Source organism: Equus caballus, chromosome 5, assembly GCF_041296265.1.
Source record: "Equus caballus isolate H_3958 breed thoroughbred chromosome 5, TB-T2T, whole genome shotgun sequence".
Classification (NCBI taxonomy): domain Eukaryota; kingdom Metazoa; phylum Chordata; class Mammalia; order Perissodactyla; family Equidae; genus Equus; species Equus caballus.
Genome location: NC_091688.1, coordinates 36,850,893 through 36,870,679, shown reverse-complemented (window position 1 = coordinate 36,870,679; position 19,787 = coordinate 36,850,893). Strand labels below are relative to the sequence as shown.

The 19,787-nt window shown below is 38.9% G+C and overlaps 1 protein-coding gene across 12 annotated transcripts in view; it reads right to left on the bottom strand.

The window, feature by feature from the left end:
• Positions 1-19,546, bottom strand: part of AIM2 (absent in melanoma 2) — a 57,903-nt gene extending 38,357 nt beyond the window's left edge. For 4 of the 12 annotated variants that reach the window (XR_011438670.1, XR_011438669.1, XM_070266964.1 and 1 more), the window contains exon 1: positions 19,109-19,546. The gene's annotated coding sequence lies outside the window, so the exon portion shown is untranslated. Of the gene's footprint in view, positions 1-15,197; positions 15,388-16,393; positions 16,496-19,108 lie in introns of all 12 variants that reach the window. The other 8 variants (XR_011438667.1, XM_070266963.1, XM_014739800.3 and 5 more) reach the window with 5 other exon arrangements.
• Between the last annotated feature and the right edge of the window lie 241 nt (positions 19,547-19,787).

Here is a 19,787-nt window from a genome sequence, read left to right as displayed (position 1 = left end):
ATATGGTGATTAGGGACACAGGTCTTTTTGTCAGTGTCGGCATCAGACGTGTGTGTAAGGCACAGTTCAACTCTAAGAAACCACTAGGACAATAATCTTTGATCCTTCTTTGGGGTAAAATTCTCTTGTAAATTGATGCTTTAAAAACTCCCTCTAATTAACCACATTAGCTTGAAGTGTCTTGGTCTCAAAGACTAAACTCAAATCGCTCCCAGGATCCCTCTTCTTGAGTAACTTCCTAGTGACTTTTCCCTTTTAGTTTCTTCTTCTAATAGAAACATGAGAATAAAGACACAGGCTGGAAGCTGGAAAGAGAAATCCTTGTTAAATGAGAAACCTCAATCCCAGAACTTGGCTTTGTGCTCCTAAAGAGAGGCTAAACTTAGGAAGATGGCAAGAAATAATCAGTAAATGATAAAGTAACTTATACAATACAGCTAGCAAAAAGAATGATGGGATAAAACTTAAATTTTCTATATTTAGCCATTCTTGATCTCATAAGTATGGAGGGCAGAAAAGCTTTTCTTCTGTCAAAATAATACTGTGTGTGGCTTTAGGACCCCTGAAAGAAGCAGGGCAGAGTCAGTCCACAGTGATACACTGGTCATGGTATACCTTGGTGGGCTCTGTCTTTCCTTTTTCGTATTATAGGCTAGGTCCCTTTCCACTACTCCCATAGGGGAAGGTGAGGAGGAACGCCTGTGATCACTAAAGATTCACAAGTTATCAGACCATCCTATATGCTTGAGGGTAGACAGCATGTCACTGATGATGATGATTCAATTATACTCAAAAAATGCAATCATTACATGTATCCTTTGTATTTTGAGCAATCTGTAAGATAGCATGAATCAAGGAAACCAGCTGGTTATTTGGTTATTTGGAAAGTAACTGAGGGGGTTGAAGTGTAAAGGAGGTACTAGCAAATGGTGTGTGTGTGTGTGTGTGTGTGTGTTTGTGTGTGTTCATTAAAATGCCAATGATTGCCAAAGCAAAAGATGTGACTTTGTCTCCCTCCATTGTAAAGGTCCTTTTTAGGAGGTAGACATTTTCACTGATGTCACCTATATAAAAATGCTCTATCATTAAGGGGCTTCGAGGGCACATGGGATATATGGAATAGAAAGTGAATAGTGTCCCTGAAGTTATGTAACATAACAGAGGCAGAGAAAGCAAAAGACACACATACACCCTCAAGATAGCCCTATTTCTAGTGTTCAAATTAAGCAAGGAAATGATTAAAGTGAAATTCTTTGGTCAGTCTGGATGTCATAGTGAATTAAAGATTCTTGAAAAAGGAGAGCAAATAATTATAACCCAGCAATTCACTTCCTGACACTTACCTTAGGAAATAAAGACGTGAACTCAGATTTAAATGGATGGCTATTCATCCTAACACAATTTTAACAGTAAAATATGAAAATATTATCTGAACAAACGAAACTAAGAGACTAGCCACCAAAGTGGTATTCAAGAAGAATATGACATAAGAAATGGTTCACCATGTTGCATTATCTGAAAACACTAAGTTCCCACATAATATACACAAGAAGCCCTAAATTTCATAAATATTTATGCAGCAAGAGTTTGTAACAGCAGATTAGTTTTAGCCCTAACTAGGCATAGGTTAAACCCCAGAAAACATGCCTCACAATTACACAGATTAGAGACTCACTCCCATTCTCTGCCCAGCTCATATTATCAGACTGAAGCAGGCTGAAGTTCCAGTCTTCTAGAGAAGGGGGAGAACATGGTGAAAGATGAGGAGGGATGGGGAACACTCATCAGGAAGCTGAGAGGAAGAGGATGAATCCTCATATCCCAGTATTCTCCAGGCCCAACCACAATCCTACAGATAGGATCAATTATGGAATCCATGTTCAGACTGAGAAACTAAGGTGTGAAGAGGATAGGTAACTTGCCCGAGGTTACAAAGATATAGTGAAGAGTCAGAATTTGATCCCAGGTAATTTTTCTCCAGAGCAAATACCAATCTGCTTCTGCATAAATAAAATACTAGAAAGGCATTCACACAGACACACACACACACACACACACACAAACTCCTCCATGACATTTACAAATGGAAAAAGATATCAGTGATGGCATATATAATCCCACAAAGTCCAGCATGTTATTTCAATTCCTCTGCCTCACTATATAATAGCAAAAGGCATCTTAAATCCCTGAGCAACAGTGGGATGACACACCCAGACACATTAGATTCTGGGGGAAAAAACTGAATTTAATATTTGCTGCAGATTACTTTGAAAAATATAAGTTGATAATATTGATGAGTGGATTTGTAGCTGCTTTAAAAGGTATACCTCTGAGCTTTGATTTGTCAATAGAATTCATCTTGGAAGAACAGTCTGGAGAGGTGTGTCACAAGATTCTGTTCTTATCCAGTTTTTTATCATTCACTCAGACAGAGGCATAGATAACACCAGATTGGTTGAAAATACAAAGATGGAAGAGAAAGCTTACATATATTGATTAACACAGTAGACATCTCAAAACTCAAAGGACCAGAAATAATATGCACAAAAAAATCACAAAGTTAATTTTCATAAATTTAAGTTATAGAACATAGAAAGAAAACATCAAATGTGTAAGTGCATGTTTGAGAGGCAACAATTATATTATCAGTAATTCTCCTACTTCCATATGAAATAAAAAAGAAACAATAAATCCATTTTAAGTAGACTGAAAACTTAAACCAGAAAGACAAAACCATAAAGCTTTTAGAAGAAAACATAGATTTTCCAAATCCAAATATTGGTTTCATGATGGTGGAGTCGTGAAGGACACAGAATGAAAACTGTGAAAGAAAAGATTGATAAAATATATTATATTAAAGTTGAGAGCTTCTGTTGATTAAAAGCTATCAGAGAAAGTAGAAAGAACAAGCCAAAAATTGGGAGAAGATATGTGCAGGCCCATACAACTGACAAAGGATTAGTATCCACAATATTCAGAGAAGTCCTATAAATCTATAAGAAAAAGACAAATGACCCAATAGATAAATGAGCAAAAGACTTGAGCAGTACTTTACAGATGAAGAAATACAAACGGCAACTAATATATGAAAAGTTGCTTAAATTCATCAGTGGTAACCAAGGAATGAAATTTTAAACCACAGTTAGATATCATTTCACAACCACTAGAGAAACAAATATTAAAGTATGACAAATCCAAATATTTGTGAGGATGTGGATAAATAGAAAATCTTATTCACTGCTGGTAGAAGTATAAGGGGGTACAACTTGTTTGGAACATAATGTGGCATTATCTATTAATTTTGAAAATACACATACCCCGTGACACAGTATTCCCCATCCCAGAGAAACTTTTTAGCAGTATTGTTTGTTCAAGAAAAAAAAGTGATCAATTGTATAATGGACAAATAAATTGTGGTATATTCATGCAGTGGAATATTATACAACTGTGAAAATGAACTGCAGTTATAACAATAACATGAACAAATCTCAGCAAGTTGTAGAATAATATACATAAAATGATTCCATTTATTTAAAGTATAAAATGTACAAATTAAATAATATGTTATTTGTTGATACAAAACTTAAAAAGAAAGCAGAGGGATAAAAACCCACAAAATTCAAGACAGTAGTTACTATAGTGGAGTGGGAATTGGATGGGACTAGAGGGGCATATAGGGAGCTTCAGAAATAATGATAATATTCTATTTCATAACTTTCGTGTTATACATACAGGTATTTGTTGTGCTATTACACCTCTGCATCTTGAATATTTGCTTATAAATATTATTTTGTGTATCTATCCAGTATTTAACAATTTTAAGAAATCAAATATTCTCAGTGAGTTGTTTTTATGTATGGGTAACATGGCATACTATGAAGTTTTTTGCAACTATTTAAGATTTACAATTTTAAAATAATTTTTCCAAAATTGAAGATTCTGTTCTACCTTTTTGTTTCGTGTGTCTAATTTATTTTCAGCCAGTTATTCTTGTTCTAGGCTACTTATGCTAGCAAAAGAGGTAAAGCAACCTGAATATCAAAAATATATATTTTTTATTATTTCTTTCATTAAGCTCAGTTCTTTTTCTTTTGGTGGTTGTTGTTACAAAAGCAATTTAAATCACTACTGAAAAATCAGAAAATTTAGACAAACAAAAGTAGAAAAAAAGCAACACTCATAACCCCACCATCCAGACAATTATTCTGACACTTTCAGATCATTTTCTTTGTTGGCTCCGCAGTAATATAATTATGGAAAAAGTGATATCTTGTTATATGTTTTATAATGTATCATAATTTATTTAGTCAATCTAAATCAAAGAGCAGAAAACTCTGAATCTGCCCTCTTTCTCTTTTCCTCTGGGTCTGAAGGGATTGGTAAAATAATTCAATAGTTTCTCCAAGGCAGGAAAAAAAGTAGAGCTTGGGTGGAGAAGAGTTTTATTATGTCAACTTCAGGCACTTGGCGGTGGTTGCGTGAGCTCTGTGTTGAGACACTTTATGAGGATTCAGCTGAGCTATAAATTCTGCCTGTGCCCAAGCTCAGGATTAGGGAGGCAGAGGAAGAGCCCTCGTGTCCAGTGTCTGCCCCTCCAACCTACGGGGTCTCTGCTCACATGAGAATGCCCTCTGTTGTCTTTATTTTCCCAGCCAAGTGCCCTAGAACGGTCTCTACTATAATCTGCACCTGTTTTTGGCTTCCTCCTTTATGGCCTATGTTGAAAGCAACCTCGTTTACTCTGTCTATCAAAAGTGTATGTAACTTGAGATCATTAAGCTACCACACTTGCCTTGAAGTGGAAAGACCCACCCTGAACATAGCATAACAGATCTCTGGAAATCTGTAATGGCTAGAACCATTTAAAATTTTAATAACTTAATTGGCAATATCGTACATCGTATACCATCAAGAAGTCCCTAAGAAGGAGGTAAGAACGTTGAAAAGAAAAACATCGCAGCTTCGATTCATGTCTTATGATGACTATACATCTTCATTTTCAAATCAGGGCTGTAATGGTGATAGGAGGGGACCAAATTTAGAAGAAATTGCAGAGAGTATAGAATTGCACCAAGGTCTTATATATTAAATTTCAATAACATTTCAGACATCACAGCTGTCTGTTTTTATAAAATCTCCCATTACCATAACTCAGATTGTAATTTGTCTCGGCAGAGTAGGTCTGGACTCTAAGAATGCTCTGCTACCAAAGGGAACAGTGCTGGTTCCTGATACAACATAAGCTTTCTTTTGATTCAAATGTATAACTCTGATGCTATTCATCCACACTGTTACTCCACGCTGAAAAGATCCTCCCTTATCCAGTTGCCCACACTTTCTCATCTGAGCTTCAAGAGAGGAAACCCCATGTACTGGAAAGGGCAAAGACTAAAATTTTTACACATCTTCAAATCCTGGTTCTTCCATTCACAAGCTATTGGCCTTGGGCATGTTACTTGCTTCTTGAGTCTCATCTGTAAAATAAAGATACAAGGTCTACCTTGCAGGAATGCTGTGAAGAGAAATACGATAATACGTGAATATCGCCTAGCACAACGGCTAGCTCACGGTATGAGCTTAATAAATGCTGGTTGTCCTACGTATACCAGGGGAATAATAATCCAGGATTTAATAAATTAATTGTCATTTATTTTCACTTCAAATTTTTTTATGGATTTTGATACTGCTTATCTACATTCTCCTTTTCCAGCATTAGGAGACATTTGAAAATTATTGCTTCATAATGCAGCGATAACTTCATAAGGCTCCAAACTTTCCATAATTCCTGTGGCCTACTAGGTCTGCCATGAAGTATGATCACAGCCAGAACAGCAAGTGGTACTCTCAGGCAGACCCAGCACGGTGAGAGAGTGCTGCTAGCTAGAGTCAGAGCTGGAACGAGCCAGGAAGACAGGTGTCACTATTTGCAGGCATTAGCAGCTGTCAGAGCAGAGATATATGTAAATGGGCTGCTTCAAGGTTTACAAGTGACTTTCATCTCCTGGAGGGGCTATGAGGGACTGCATGTGCCTTTAGTGACCAAAAAAATGTACTCCCTTCATCCTTAAATCTCTTTTCTGCTTGTAATCTGGGTGATTTCCCAGACATTGGGTTGCTCTGGGGTTGAGGCAACTCCAAGACACAGAAAATCTGAAATTGCAGGAAAGTCCTTAGGCATCTCTTTCACCCTACAAGAGAATGAATCTTTGAACTGCAGGACATAGAAAAGTCAGAATTCTCCCCAAATCTTAGGCCAACCCTAAGTCCTATAACTATGTAATCTCTGAGACCTGGAATTTCTTAATGGCCACTGTGACAACATTTTAGATTCTCAGGCACCCATCCTAATGAAGCCCCTTTATACTTTATAAACCTTTTCACATACATATTTTATGTAATTTTAATAATCAACTGAGGTAAGTGATATTTCCCAAAACTCCATAAGTGTGAAAAGAGGCTTCTAATTCCAAGGTGAATTCTTTTCCACTGGACCGCAGTTGCATCATCTCACTCTTTATTCATTCCAGTCCCCTCACCTTCCAGGCTGCAACACAGAACCACCATTGTAAGGAAACTCTCACCACACATACGCATACACAACGTTAGAGCCACAGCAAACCTGTTTAGAGTTATGGTAAGTAAAGAGAGATAGCTCAAGTGATTACACAAGAGGCAATACAAAGGAGAGTGCACTTTGGAACCAGAATGCCTGGGTTCAAATCCTCGTTTCCCCACTTAGCTGAGTAACATCGGGCAAGTCACTTATCTGTAAAATTGGGATGATAACAGTACTAAAGGATCACAGAAATTAATGCATATAAAACACTTAGATTAGTGTTTGTTATACGGCGTGAACTCTAAGTCTTAGCTCACATCACTAAATTGGAAAATCAATTTTCTAACTCAAGAATTGCAGGCACTACAAACACTCTGCCACAAAAGAAAAATAAAAGAGATGCTTGCTCCATTCTGAGGTAATGTTTCATTCCCAGGAAGAACCTCCTTCGTTTTTCTTATTTTGTAGATCTTCCGACAGCTTATGAAAATACACTTAAAAATTTTTCTATGGTATAATTCAGAGCTGAGGCATTTTCTAGCACAACATCAGCTACCTTAAGCCTAGCAGCTATTGTTGGCTCACATTTGAAGATCTTTCACATACACAGTACTAATTTAAATCTCTTAAACTCATCGGCACAGATAGCCATGTCCTTTTGCAATAGAATTTTCTCACATTCAATCTCCATCTCACTATAGAAGGGATCAACCCCTATGAGACACCCAATCTACAGATTATAAGCCCAACTTTCTTTTTACTGGATGCCTACTGTATGCCAGGCACTGTGCTGGCCCTGAGAAATACAACAGAAAACTAAACAGACGGCCCCTTACCTCACAGAGCTCAAAATCTAGAGTTATGTGTGCCCTCCAGTACGGTTGCCACTAACTATATGTGGCCATTTAAATTTAAACTTAAATTAAAGTAAAAACATCTTTCCACAGTCACACTAGCCACATTTCAAGTGTTTGGCAGTCACATGTGCCTGGTGGCTACTGTATTGGACAGCACAGATATAGAATATTTCCCAGCTTTGTGAAAAGTTATGACAATGCTGGTCTAGAAAAAGGCAATAGTAAGTAAATATGTCATGAGAATATGGTGTGAAAAATGCTATGATGGGGGGCCAGCCTGGTGGCGCAGTGGTTAAGTTCACACGTTCCACTTCTCAGCGGCCCGGGGTTCGCTGGTTCGGATCCCGGGTGTGGACATGGCACCACTTGGCAAAAGTCATGCTGTGGTAGGCGTCCCACATATAAAGTAGAGGAAGATGAGCACAGACGTTAGCTCAGGGCCAGGCTTCCTCAGCAAAAAGAGGAGGACTGGCAGTAGTTAGCTCAGGGCTAATCGTCCTCAAAAGAAAAAAAGAAAAAAGAAAAATGCTATGATGGATAAACCCAGGATGCTAAGAAAAATATCCCTAACTCAGACTTGATAAGAGAAAGGGATTCCAGCACACTTCCTAGAGATAGTGACATCTAACTGAGACTTGTTTATTTGATTAACAAACATCTACTATGTACCATGTGCTGGTGATGGAGGAGAGAGTACCATAAACAAAGGCCCTTCCTCACAGAACCTCAATGGAGGAAGGTGATCAATAAACAAACACACTCCCAGGATCATTTCTGTTTGTGATGAATGTTATGCAGGGGGAAAAAAGGGGGATGGTAAGGAGAGGCTACTTTAGTTTGCTGAGAAGTGAGGACTCAGCTGAGTTTGAGAATCGTAAATATATAGTGACACGAGCTTCATGGTTCTGTAATTTTTTCCATCAGTGCTCAGTAACCCCAGAGAAAGTTCAAACAAGGCAGACAGTTGGGGTCTTGCAACAGAAGGATGGTTGAAAAATAAAATTAAGGATATGAGGAAGAGTTATTGAAGTTCTGGACCGTGGAATCCAACTTTAATAGAAAAAGCAGTGAAGACAGGTGGGGCTAATGTGCACTGAGAAAACAGGTCAAAAACCGCAGATCTGGATGAGGCAGAAGGAGACAAAGGGCAGAATAGGAAGGATAGTCAGAGAGACAGATAAGATATGGTAACAGAGGAAAATGTTCAAATTTTATTGTCCTGAGAAAAAAGTTCCTGAGAGTGGCCATAGGACCAGGTGGACACCGTGGAACAGAGGTGAAAGGAGATGTAGGTGAAATACCTAGGATCTGAGAGTCTGACCCATCTCTATAATGTGCAACTCAGAACCACATTCCACAAGGTTGTCCTAGACCTGCTGTATTTCTTTTCCTCTCAAAGGCCACGAGACCTATCATGTCACTCTCTGTGTGATTCTGTGAATCACTTATCTTATTTCAAATCACCTACGTGATTCGAGAGCAGGAGCACAACCATGCCTGCCTTGTGTGCTGCTGCCTGCTCAGATGAGCAACCAAACACCCACATTTCCATGCTGAGAGGTGCTACATTGACTTTCCTTGGCAAAGGACTTCCTACAGCTCTGGGCTCCTCCCACATTCCCCACAAAAGCCAGAGGATCACTTAATCTTAGCCTTCAGGCCTCACTACGCCTAAAGAAGAATTCTAATCCAGCAGTAGGGAAGCCAGATCCTAGCAACAAGATCAGGCTGGACCAAGGGAGACTGATTGAAGGAGTGGCAAGGAAGTACCATGGCCTCAAAAATTATCTCCCCATCAGTGTTTACATTTGCACATTGGCCTTAATAATGCCTTCTTTGGGCTTAAAAAAAAATGAAAGTAGAAGGTAATTCTTACTGCTAGTCCTGACCTTTCATTTTGGCTTCTACCATGGAAATTGCTTATGCTTCAGCTAGGGCCCCATGGTCTGCAATCAAGTTAGGAACCCTTAGAGCGAATTCGTAGGTAAAACCTAGCAAAAGTCAGCAAGCATCATTATAAGTAGAATCTTTGCAGAACAATGGACTGTCCTTTCTCTATCTCACAATGCCTAAGATACTCCTACTCACCACTCTAGACCCCACTCATTTGACTCTCCATGTTACTGAAGCCTTCCCCAAGCTCCCTCTACCTTCTCCCATAAAACACTCTCTCCTCTGTGCCACCACATCTCTCTCTACTGCAACCTGCTTTTTAATCTATCTCCCTTGTAAGCCATGCATTTCTTAAAATGAAGACAATATTTTATTCATCTTTGTTTTCCTGATGTTCATGGCAAAGCCTAACACATAGAATACATTTAATTAATGTTTGAGGAAGGAAAAAAGAAAAAGGAAAGAGAGAGGAAGGAAAGAAGGAATACATGAATTAGGAAGGAGAGTGACAACAGATCAGGCTGGAGAGAACTGGATGAAGTCCTAGATTTTCCTATTACAAAAGGTAGAAGCAGGGATAAGTAGAAATGTGACTATAACACCGTTCCTGAAATTTCCTCTTTGTGTTTATCTCTAAGCCCTAGGGAGTATAAACTGTTTCTCAACAGCAATGAGTCAGGATACACACACGTTTTGTCATACATTTTACCTATAGAGCCTGCAGTGGGGCTTTAGTGGAGAAGAGGCTGAAGTCGAAGACCTGGTTCTTGGCTTTGTGCCCTTGAATGTGCTCCCTAACCCCTTTAATCTCAGAGTCCTCATCTGTAACACCAGCTAATAATAATATCTGTTCTATGACGTTTTGGGGAGGCTCAAGGGAGAGAACTGAAGTGAAAATCTTTGTAAAATCTAAAGGATGCCTCATGAGGATGAGATCATTGGCAGTGGATCTATCTCCACTTGGTTTCCAGATCTACCTTCCCCCAGGCTGAGGTGTAATCTAGCTGTGGTAGACTCTCCCGCCTACAGGCAGAACAGGTAATACATTTGCTTTCATCCCACATTAGTTGGATGATATTGCATATACTCAGAGTTTTCACAATTACCATGTTCTATTTTCCTAGTCTACTATGTCGGCCTGGGCTTACAATAGTCCTCAGCTTAGTGTCCATCTCAGGGAGACCATGAGTCACGGCAGCCAAGCTTGCCCTAGGTGAGTCTGCAGAGAGAGTCATCTCCTCTGTCTACCTCAGCAAGGGAGCAGTTGGAGAGGAGAAGATGGAGGCAGCTTTTCTTAGTCCTCAATTCATTACTTTGTGGTTCTGGACCTAGCATGTATGCATAAGGTGACTGAACTAATCATTTTCTAGGATTTTAAATTACTGCTTACCACTGACTGAAACACAAGTGAAGCTGAACTCGCTCCTAAACCCTGCCCCCTTCAGCTGCCTCACAGATCTCTCCTTTCTTCTTGTTTTCACTTCAATGTCCTCTTTGCTGCAGAGGGGCAAGAACTTCCTCCCTGAAGACAGAATCTGAAACATGAAAGAAAATTCTAGAGGTAGCTTTCTTTCACTTTTCACTTTCTTACAAACCATCTCCCTCTCCCAAATTTGCCCACATTTACACAAAGAGGATGTGAGGGTGGTTTCCACCACAATTTAAGGAGTTATTTTGGAACCTCTTTAAGCAATGGATCTGACATGAAATCTATTCTGGCTATTATTTTCCCCCAGGATTGGTACTCTATAGCCCTGCCTCATCCTGGATTTTCTTATATATTAAAGAGAACTAACAGGGAAAACCTACATGTTCTTTTTGTTGTATAGTTTTTCACCTTCCCCAAGTAGAATGTCAGATCTATGTAATTCAGGGCATTTGAACATTAGTGCTGAATATGAAGATGAAGATTATGGGCTGAATGTCAGAAGATCTAAAATGCTCATGAGAAGAAGATGGAAAGAGGTTACTCAGGGATGGGGCAATTGGGGCAGAGCGACAATTAAGTGACAGGAGGCTTCTCCCCTGGCAATGTGATGTTGTTATGGATGTGGACTCTAGAGTCACTCTGCCCAAAACAGCAGCCACAAGCCACAGGTGACTATGGAGCACTCAAAATGTGCAACAGAGGAACTGAATTGTACATTGTATTTAATTTTCATTTAAAGATTCATATTCAAGTCAGTTATTGGAAAACTTAAGTATGATTGAAATAACTTGGATATGTAAATCTACTTTTTCAACCACAAATTTTATGAAATCTAAACACAGATTAAGTATTTCTGATGAAAATGTAGCACCCAAGTTGAGATGTGCTATAAGAGTAAATTACACATCATATTTAGAAGACTTAGCACCAAAAATGTAAAATATCATCTTAATAATTTTTACAGTGAAAGTATGCTGAAGTATTACTATTTTTAATATATTAGGTTAAACCAAGTACATTATTAAAATTTACTTCATTTGTCTCTTTTTACGTTTTTTATGTAACTGCTACAAAATTTAAACTCATACATGTGGCTCATATTTCTACTGCAAAGCCCTTTTCTGCAACATGGACTACTTGGGTTCAAATTCCATTTCTATGCCGTGAAATGTGCTCATATGTGCTTTCTGGACCTTTTATGAAAAATGGGCTAATAATAGATCTACTACACAAAGTCAATGTGAGATATAAGTGAACACATGTAATGCAATTAAAATAGTTCATGACACACAGTGTGCTTAATATATGGTTATTATTATTATTATTATGCTTATAGTTGTCATGGTTGTGAGAGCAGAAAGAAACTGGGAGCAGACTGTGAATGTCTTAAAGACTTTTTTTCTTTCTTATCAAAACCTTGTATAAAATGTCCATTTGGATCTGAATTAAAAATGTCCGTGGCCTTGCTCCCATGGTGTCCAGTTGCATATTAGACCCTGATGACATCCTCTTGCATGCTGTGGGTCAGAACATTCTCTGTCTCTTATATGTTATCCCACAAGACCCCAAAAGGCACAGCTAATGAAAGAGTACTGTGATATAATTTAGAAAGGAATATTAGAAAAACTGTGTCGCTGACCCAGGAGTGGGAAGGCACCATGGCACTTAACCATTCTGCCACTTAACTAAACATACATCCTTCAGAAAGTCATTAGTTTCTCTGGGCTCTGTTTCCTCATAAATTAAATAGGGATAACAGAAGGTGTTGTTGTGAAGACTAAATAAGACAGTGGAATTGAAAGAGCTCTATAACCTACATAGTATTGTGCCAACGTCAATACCTTTTTACTTTTAGAACCATTACTGCAGGATTGGTCTTTCTCTTAGATTAAACAGACAGTTGCTTCTGTGGGATTATTCCTAGGGATCTTGAAGACCTACCTGTCTTCCAAATTTCCCCTAAACTAGTCTGTTATAAAACGGTCAAATCCTATGCTATAAAAAATGTTCCGATACTCCTCTGGGAAATAAAAATGCAAAAAATATCCAATTTATGGATAAACTAGTAAGTCACTGATGGCTATTAACACCATGGCTCTTTATAGCCAGCTAGTCATTGGGCAAGTCTTTGAGGAAATGGGCCACAGATCACATAAGTTTTCACTCATTCTTCCACTCATTCATTCAACAAATATATACTGAGTGCCTGCTTTGTGTGAAGCATCTGAGCTCTTCCACTACATTGAGGAAAAACAAAAGACAAGGTCCCTGCCCTCAAGAAGCTTATATTCTAGCTGAGGGAGAGGAACAATAAACATGACATATATGTAAGTAATATAGTATATTACTGAAATACGAAACACTGGAAGAGGATAATGCAGATCAGCAATGTGGAGAGTTTGAGTGATGCCATTTTAAATCGGTTGGTCTGTCTGCATCTCATTAGGAAGGTAAAATTTAAGCGAAGACTTGGCAGAGTTGATTATGCAGATATCTGGGGAAGAGCATTCTAGAAAGAGAAAACAACTCATGTGAAGGCAGTAGGGCAGGAGTACACCCATGGGTTCAAGGAACAGTGGGGAGCCCAGTGTAGTCACAGCAGAGCAAGGAGAGGGAACTGATAGGAGACGAGGTCAGAGAAGTACATTGGGAGCAGGGTGGACAGATCATGTAGGGCCTTAGAGGTAGAAGGGCCATATAATTTATTCCAAACTGGAACCCATTTGAGAGTAAAAGAAGTGTTACTAATAATTACACTGGGGCAATAGTCATAAACCAAGCAAACCAGGATGTTTCCTGCGCCTACAGATAAGCCATTGTCCGACCTCTGGCTTTACTTTGAAGCAAATGGGAAGTCATATCTAGAGCAATTTCAACCTGTATTTAGAAACTGTACCAAGTGGTCAGACAAAACAAGTCCTCAAGAAAGTGGTATATGCAAGAAAGCAGTGTGCCCTACAGTTGAAACTGGGTAGAATTTAGATTTTTCCTTAAAGTCTTTAAAAACTTAATGCTTCAGCCAATCTCAACTCCAACAGCCTCTACTCTTCCTACCAACACAAGTCGTGTGTCAGATTTCCTCAAGACGTGAGGGGGAAGACTCTGCATGATACATTTAGCAAGATGGATCATCAGGGCAGGAGGGGTGAGCCCACAGGCAACGGTCAGCATCTAAGAAGATACTCTTCAATCTTTTGGAAGAGGAACAGGAGGGGAACCAAGGATGGACATGGGGAATCTTTGTTTACTCTCCCTCAAAGGGTTTTATCACTGCTGCCACAGTTAATCTACCTCAAAGAACCATCATATTACGTTTTTGGTCCTCCACTTCTGTTCTATCCAGAGAAGTTTAGAACTCTCCCCCAAACTAATGCTCATCACTTCTGTTGCTTTCTTTTTTTATTGTGGCAAAATATATGTAACATAATATTTATCATTTTAATTATTTCTAAGTCTACAATTCAGCAGCATTAAATACATTCACAACGAAATCTACTTAAAACTTCTTAATCATCCTGAACTCTTGTTGCTTTTTAATGTTCATTTTTTTTCTCTTCTTCTCCCCAAAGCCTCCCAGCACATAGTTGTATATTCTAGCTGTAGGTCCTTCTGGTTGTGTTACGTGGGACGCCTCCTCAGCATGGCTTGATGAGCAGTGCCATGTCTGAATCCAGGATCCAAACCAGCAAAACCCTGGGCCACCAAAGCAGAGTGTGTGAACTTAACCACTGGCCACCAGGCCAGCCCTTACTGTTTATTCTAAACCTTGCCTTACCTCATGGTGATGGAGGCCACGTGACTGACAAACTCACTCTTCTGTGGCAGCTCAATGTTACTGAATACTACTCAATGTTAAATCTTTACTCCTTCTTTCTAAAAGCATCCTATATGGTCTCAGTGTCCCCAGTTTACAAGCAAGGAAAGAGAGAAAAACCCAAAAAAACAGCTCCTACCTTCCCCAGCCTGCTTGATATATAGGGAGAGCCATGTGATACGGTGCTAACCAAGCAAAAGCTGTGGGAGAGCCTTGCAGAGGAGCTCGTGAAGCGGTGGGAGTGGAGACACAGACAAGCCTTGTGCCCTTTGCCCTTTACCCTTTGCCCACCCACTTCTACTGCCTCGAATAGGACACTAAGATGGAACTGGGAGCATCATGTTCTGGCCATGAGGTGACAAGCACACCCTAAGTATGACTGAGTGGAAAGAAGTCTCCTGGGTCCCAGGTGGCTTTCAAAGCTCCTATACCAGCCCTGAGTGGTTTATATCAGATATAACAAAAATAAAACATTTCATTAAATGTCTGTTTAAGCCAATGTTTTTTGTTTTTGTTCATTCGAGTCTCTGTTACTTTAAGTTGAATACAAATCATAACTGCCACAGGTTCCCTTCAGCCTAGCTTCTCTCAGCATCCCTCACCTTCACTCTTACACACATACACACACAGCAAGCATAAGTGCTTTACCTCTGAACCTCCAGTCCTCCGTCAGGTGCCTCTATCTTCTCTGGAAAGCTCCCTAGCCCTTTTCTTTCTGGAAAAATTTAAGTCTGCTAGTACCAGTTAGGAACCTAAAGAGAGGCACAATTTTTATGGCAAAAGGAAAAATCAGCAAAATTTTCTTCACACTCAGACATGAGTGGTGATCTCACTCAGGCTTCAGAAAAAAGATGATATACATGTAAGATAACAGAGAAAAATGAGAAGTGGCATAAATTAGTTCCCATTTTATTTTTTCCCATTAACCAGATGCCCTTAAATAGTTCTTCTTTAACAGCCAAATATCTTCCAGATATAAAGGCTTATAATACTTAATGCTTCTTAAGTAATTAAGTCTAGAGAAATGGAAGTAATGCTATTCCTCCTCTTCTATGATGGATTAAGGGTATACAGAGGAAGTGTAAAAATATCTAAGAAGAAATTGAAATTGAATTACTGCTATCACTTTATGCCTATTAAATTAGCAAAGTTAAAAACTACAAATATATTTATGGAGACTCACAACTCGCAGGACATCCTGGAAAGCAATTTGCTAACACATATCAGCAGTCAAAAAATACTTACACCTTTGACTTAACAATTGCACTCAAGTGATGTATCTTATGAAATAATTCAAAAGAAGATGTCCACATCAGAGTTATGTATAGCGAAAATGTGAAGATGTTCACTTCAGTGTTACTTAGAATAACAAAGGAAAAAATAAAAAGGAAACAAACCTAATACAATAAATACTAATGACAACACGACAGGAGACATACTAGGCAATGGATATACAGTTCAAAAAGGCAAAAGTGGCTGGCCCTGTGGCTTAGTGGTTGAGTTCATGTGCTCCACTTTGGTGGCCTGGGTTTGCAAGTTTGGGTCCTGGGTGCAGACCTGCGCCACTCATCAGCCATGCTGTGGCAGTGACCCACATATAAAGTAGAGGAAGACTGGCACAGATGTTAGCTCAGGGCCAGTCTTCCTCAGGTAAAAGAAAGAGGCAAATAAATCTCACGCTTAAATTGGGCTTATATTCAAGTGGGAGAAACAAAAATATGTGTTAGGTGGTGATCAGATCAATGAAAAAATAAATGAGGTAAAGTAAGATGATTGGGCTTCTGAATGATAGAGACAAAAATTAAACTCAGAGTATGTGACACAATGCTTTTCTCAATACTTACTGACTTGCCTCAAGTAGACCTCCAAAGATGCAGGAAATTCACTGAGATCTGATGCTCTAACTTCCCTCATGGAGAAAGAGGAAAGAAATCGCATTGCAAAAGCTGTGAAGAAGAGAAAATTTCAGGACTCCAAGTCGTTTGTACCTCCAAAGAGGCCAAGTCACTTTGCTAAGACATGGGAGAGAGCTGTTCAGTGACTAGACCACAGGACAGAGGCTGTGGCAGCAAGTGGGGTTCTCCCTTCAGCCTCTTCCCTGATCTCTGGGCAGGTGGCTGAGACCAAGACCATGGCCCTCCTTCCATATAAGACCTGCCTCAGGAGTCATCCTACCAGATCTTATTCGATGGAAGCTCTGAGAACAAGAATCTAAGCTATTACCAAATTTTGGGGTACCACTTATGCACTAAGGGCCTAAATTCTATGCTCCTTCAGATCCTCTTGCTGTGTGCATGGTGTACCAGGGTCAATGGACCTCAAAATCTCATTTAAAGAAAAATATGCAAATTTCAAAGATTTGCAAAAAAAAAAAAAAAAATCTGACACCATCAGTCAATCTATTGCCAGAGTGTGAGAAGCCGATGGAAATGACTTGAAAAGAGCAATCATTAGCCTTAATATACTTTGCTACCCAAAATCTGTCCACCTAAAAATCAAAAAGTTTGGAAGACATTTTGTCCCTCCCCAATTCCCACCCCTCCAGATTAGAGAAATGTGGTCTGTGCCAAGCAGAAAACTGAGATCAAACCCTTCACCACATGCATAAGGCCTAATAAAATACATTACAGAACAAAGGAAAAGAGGTCTTGTTACAGTTTGGAACTAGGGAGAGGTGGTGCTCGCACAACATTATGAATGTACTAAACACCACAGAATTGTTCACTTTAAAATGATTAATTTTATGTTATGTGAATGTCGCATCAGTTAAAAAAAGAGATAGAGAAATTGCTGCTAAATATTTAGACAAAAAGCAACATCTGGAAGCAATTTACTTGGACTTTAAGAAAATGACTTGTCCCACAGAATTCATGACACAGGACTAATGAAACAAGGATCAAGGGAGAGATATAAATACTGATCCTAGACAAAGATTTTTAAAAAGGAGAAAGCAAACATAGAAAAAGAAGTACAATATGAAAATAAGATAATAACACCAATCCAAATCTATCAGTTATCTCAATACATATAAATTAAATCTGCCAGTTAAAAGAGAATGTCAGGGGCCAGCCGGGTGGCTTAGTGGTTAAGTTGACACAGTCCTCTTCAGTGGCCTGGGGTTCACAGGTTTGGATCCTGGGTGCATACCTACACACCACTCATCACGCCACGCTGTGGAGGCATCCCACACACAAAATAGAGGAGGACTGTCATGGATGTTAGCTCAGGGACAGTCTTCCTCAAGCAAAAAGAAGAAGATTGGCAACAGATGTTAGATCAAGGCCAATCTTCCTGATCAAAAAAAAAACAGGAGAGCGAGAGAGAGAGAATGTCAGATTGGATTACAACACGATCCAGCTCACATGCTATTTACAACATGCCTACCTAACGCATGAAAATACTAGAAGGTTCAAAAGGGAAGAAAGGGAAGAGAGATATCAGGCAAATACTAACTAAAATACAGCCAGTATAGCTATATTAACATCACTCAAAGAAGACTTTAAGATAAATAGCACCATTAAGAACAGAGTTTCTATACAATGACTAAAGGTTAAAGTCACCAAAGCAATATAACAATTCTAAACATGTATGCACATTTTTAATAGACTCAACAGATATAAAAAAATGATAGACCTGCAGGAATAAGTTGGCAAATTACCATGATAGTGGGAGATTACAGCACACTCCTTTCAATACGTTATATTTTAAGCAGCCAAAAAAATTCAGCAAAAATACAGAAGAATTGAAAAACACAATTAGCAGCTTTCATTTGATAGAACATTTAGAAATATTTATTATATATTTAATAGGGCTATAAAAGCTATCTCAACAAATTTTAAAGAATAGTTATTACACAAATCTAACTGGTTCCTCAAACTCTAGAATTTAGCTGTGACTGTGGGAAAAATGGCGTCCAATCTTAGAGGAACTGAAATAAATTTTCTACCATCTAATAGACTATAAGAAATAGAAATTAAAATGTGTAACAGAAAAATTTTAAAAAGCCATACTTCTTGCCTGACTTTGTGGAGTGAGAGTTTATGCGCTAAGTACTTTTTTAATTATAAGAATAATGTATAACGCAGTTTTAGACTGCAATGTTTTTAACCTAATATTACTTCACAGACATTTTACATGCCATTGTTCTCATCTTTTTCTTAGGAACTGCTGCCCAGCCCTTAAATTTCTCCCTCCTTCAGCCAGAAATCAAAAGCCTCTAAATATAAACTCGTGTCAATAAGACACCTGCAGACTATTACACCCAGAAAATCAGAATTCCTTTTAGACTCAGTCTAGGTCAACCCCCAGCACAATCTATTCGAATTCCTGCCTCAGCCAAATGCATTTCCTTTTGTTAAGGTCTCAGCTGTGGTGAAATAAAAAGTGAGTTCTACTCCCTCAGTCAACTGAACGTTTAGAATCAGATAATCTATGGCTTTTCCTTTTCCGGAATCTAGTCAATACTAGCCCTTTTTCTCACCACAGAAGCCCATAACTAATTTTCTGATTAGCAACTGGTGCCCCAGAGCTATTTCTATAAAACTTCCCATAGGCCTTACCTCAGTGCAATCTTTCCACAACAGACCAGTCCTTGAGTCAAAGCTTCAGAGATGGCTATTTGTCTTGTTATGGTAGAAAGATCTATCAGGTAAAACTCTTCATTTATTAACAACGGGACATGATAAGAAGAGGTTTTGAAAGATAACAAAAAAGTGTCACTCGCTGGTTTCACTTGGATACTTTACTAGCTCTTGCTGTTTAAGTGGGTGCTAAGCGCTGGGAAAGAAGGGACATGAGTAATACAGGATTTTAAGGCTCCTCCCATCAAAGTTCTTAGCTTTCTATTTCCTTTTTCAGTCAAGCCTGAAGCGTTTTCCTCCTTTTAATTTCAGATTTAAGCCAAAGATATTTTAGATATAGGGAAATGAAAGCAAAGAACTCTTCCTTTATTCTGCTTGCCAAGGGTTAAGGGACTCAACACATAGAGCAGTGGTTTCAAAATGTGGCTCCCAGACCAACAACATCAACATCGCTGGGGAACTTGTTGGAAATGCAAATTCTCAGACCCCACCTTAGACCAAATATAGCTGAAACTGGCTGGGGTGGGGGTGGGGTACAGGACCAGCAAGCTGTGTTTTAATAAGCTCTCCAGGATCATTCCGATGTGCAGTGAGGTTTGAAAACTACGGTTCAGAGCATTTCTGTTTAACTGTCTGCCATGTGGGTCAATAAATTCTT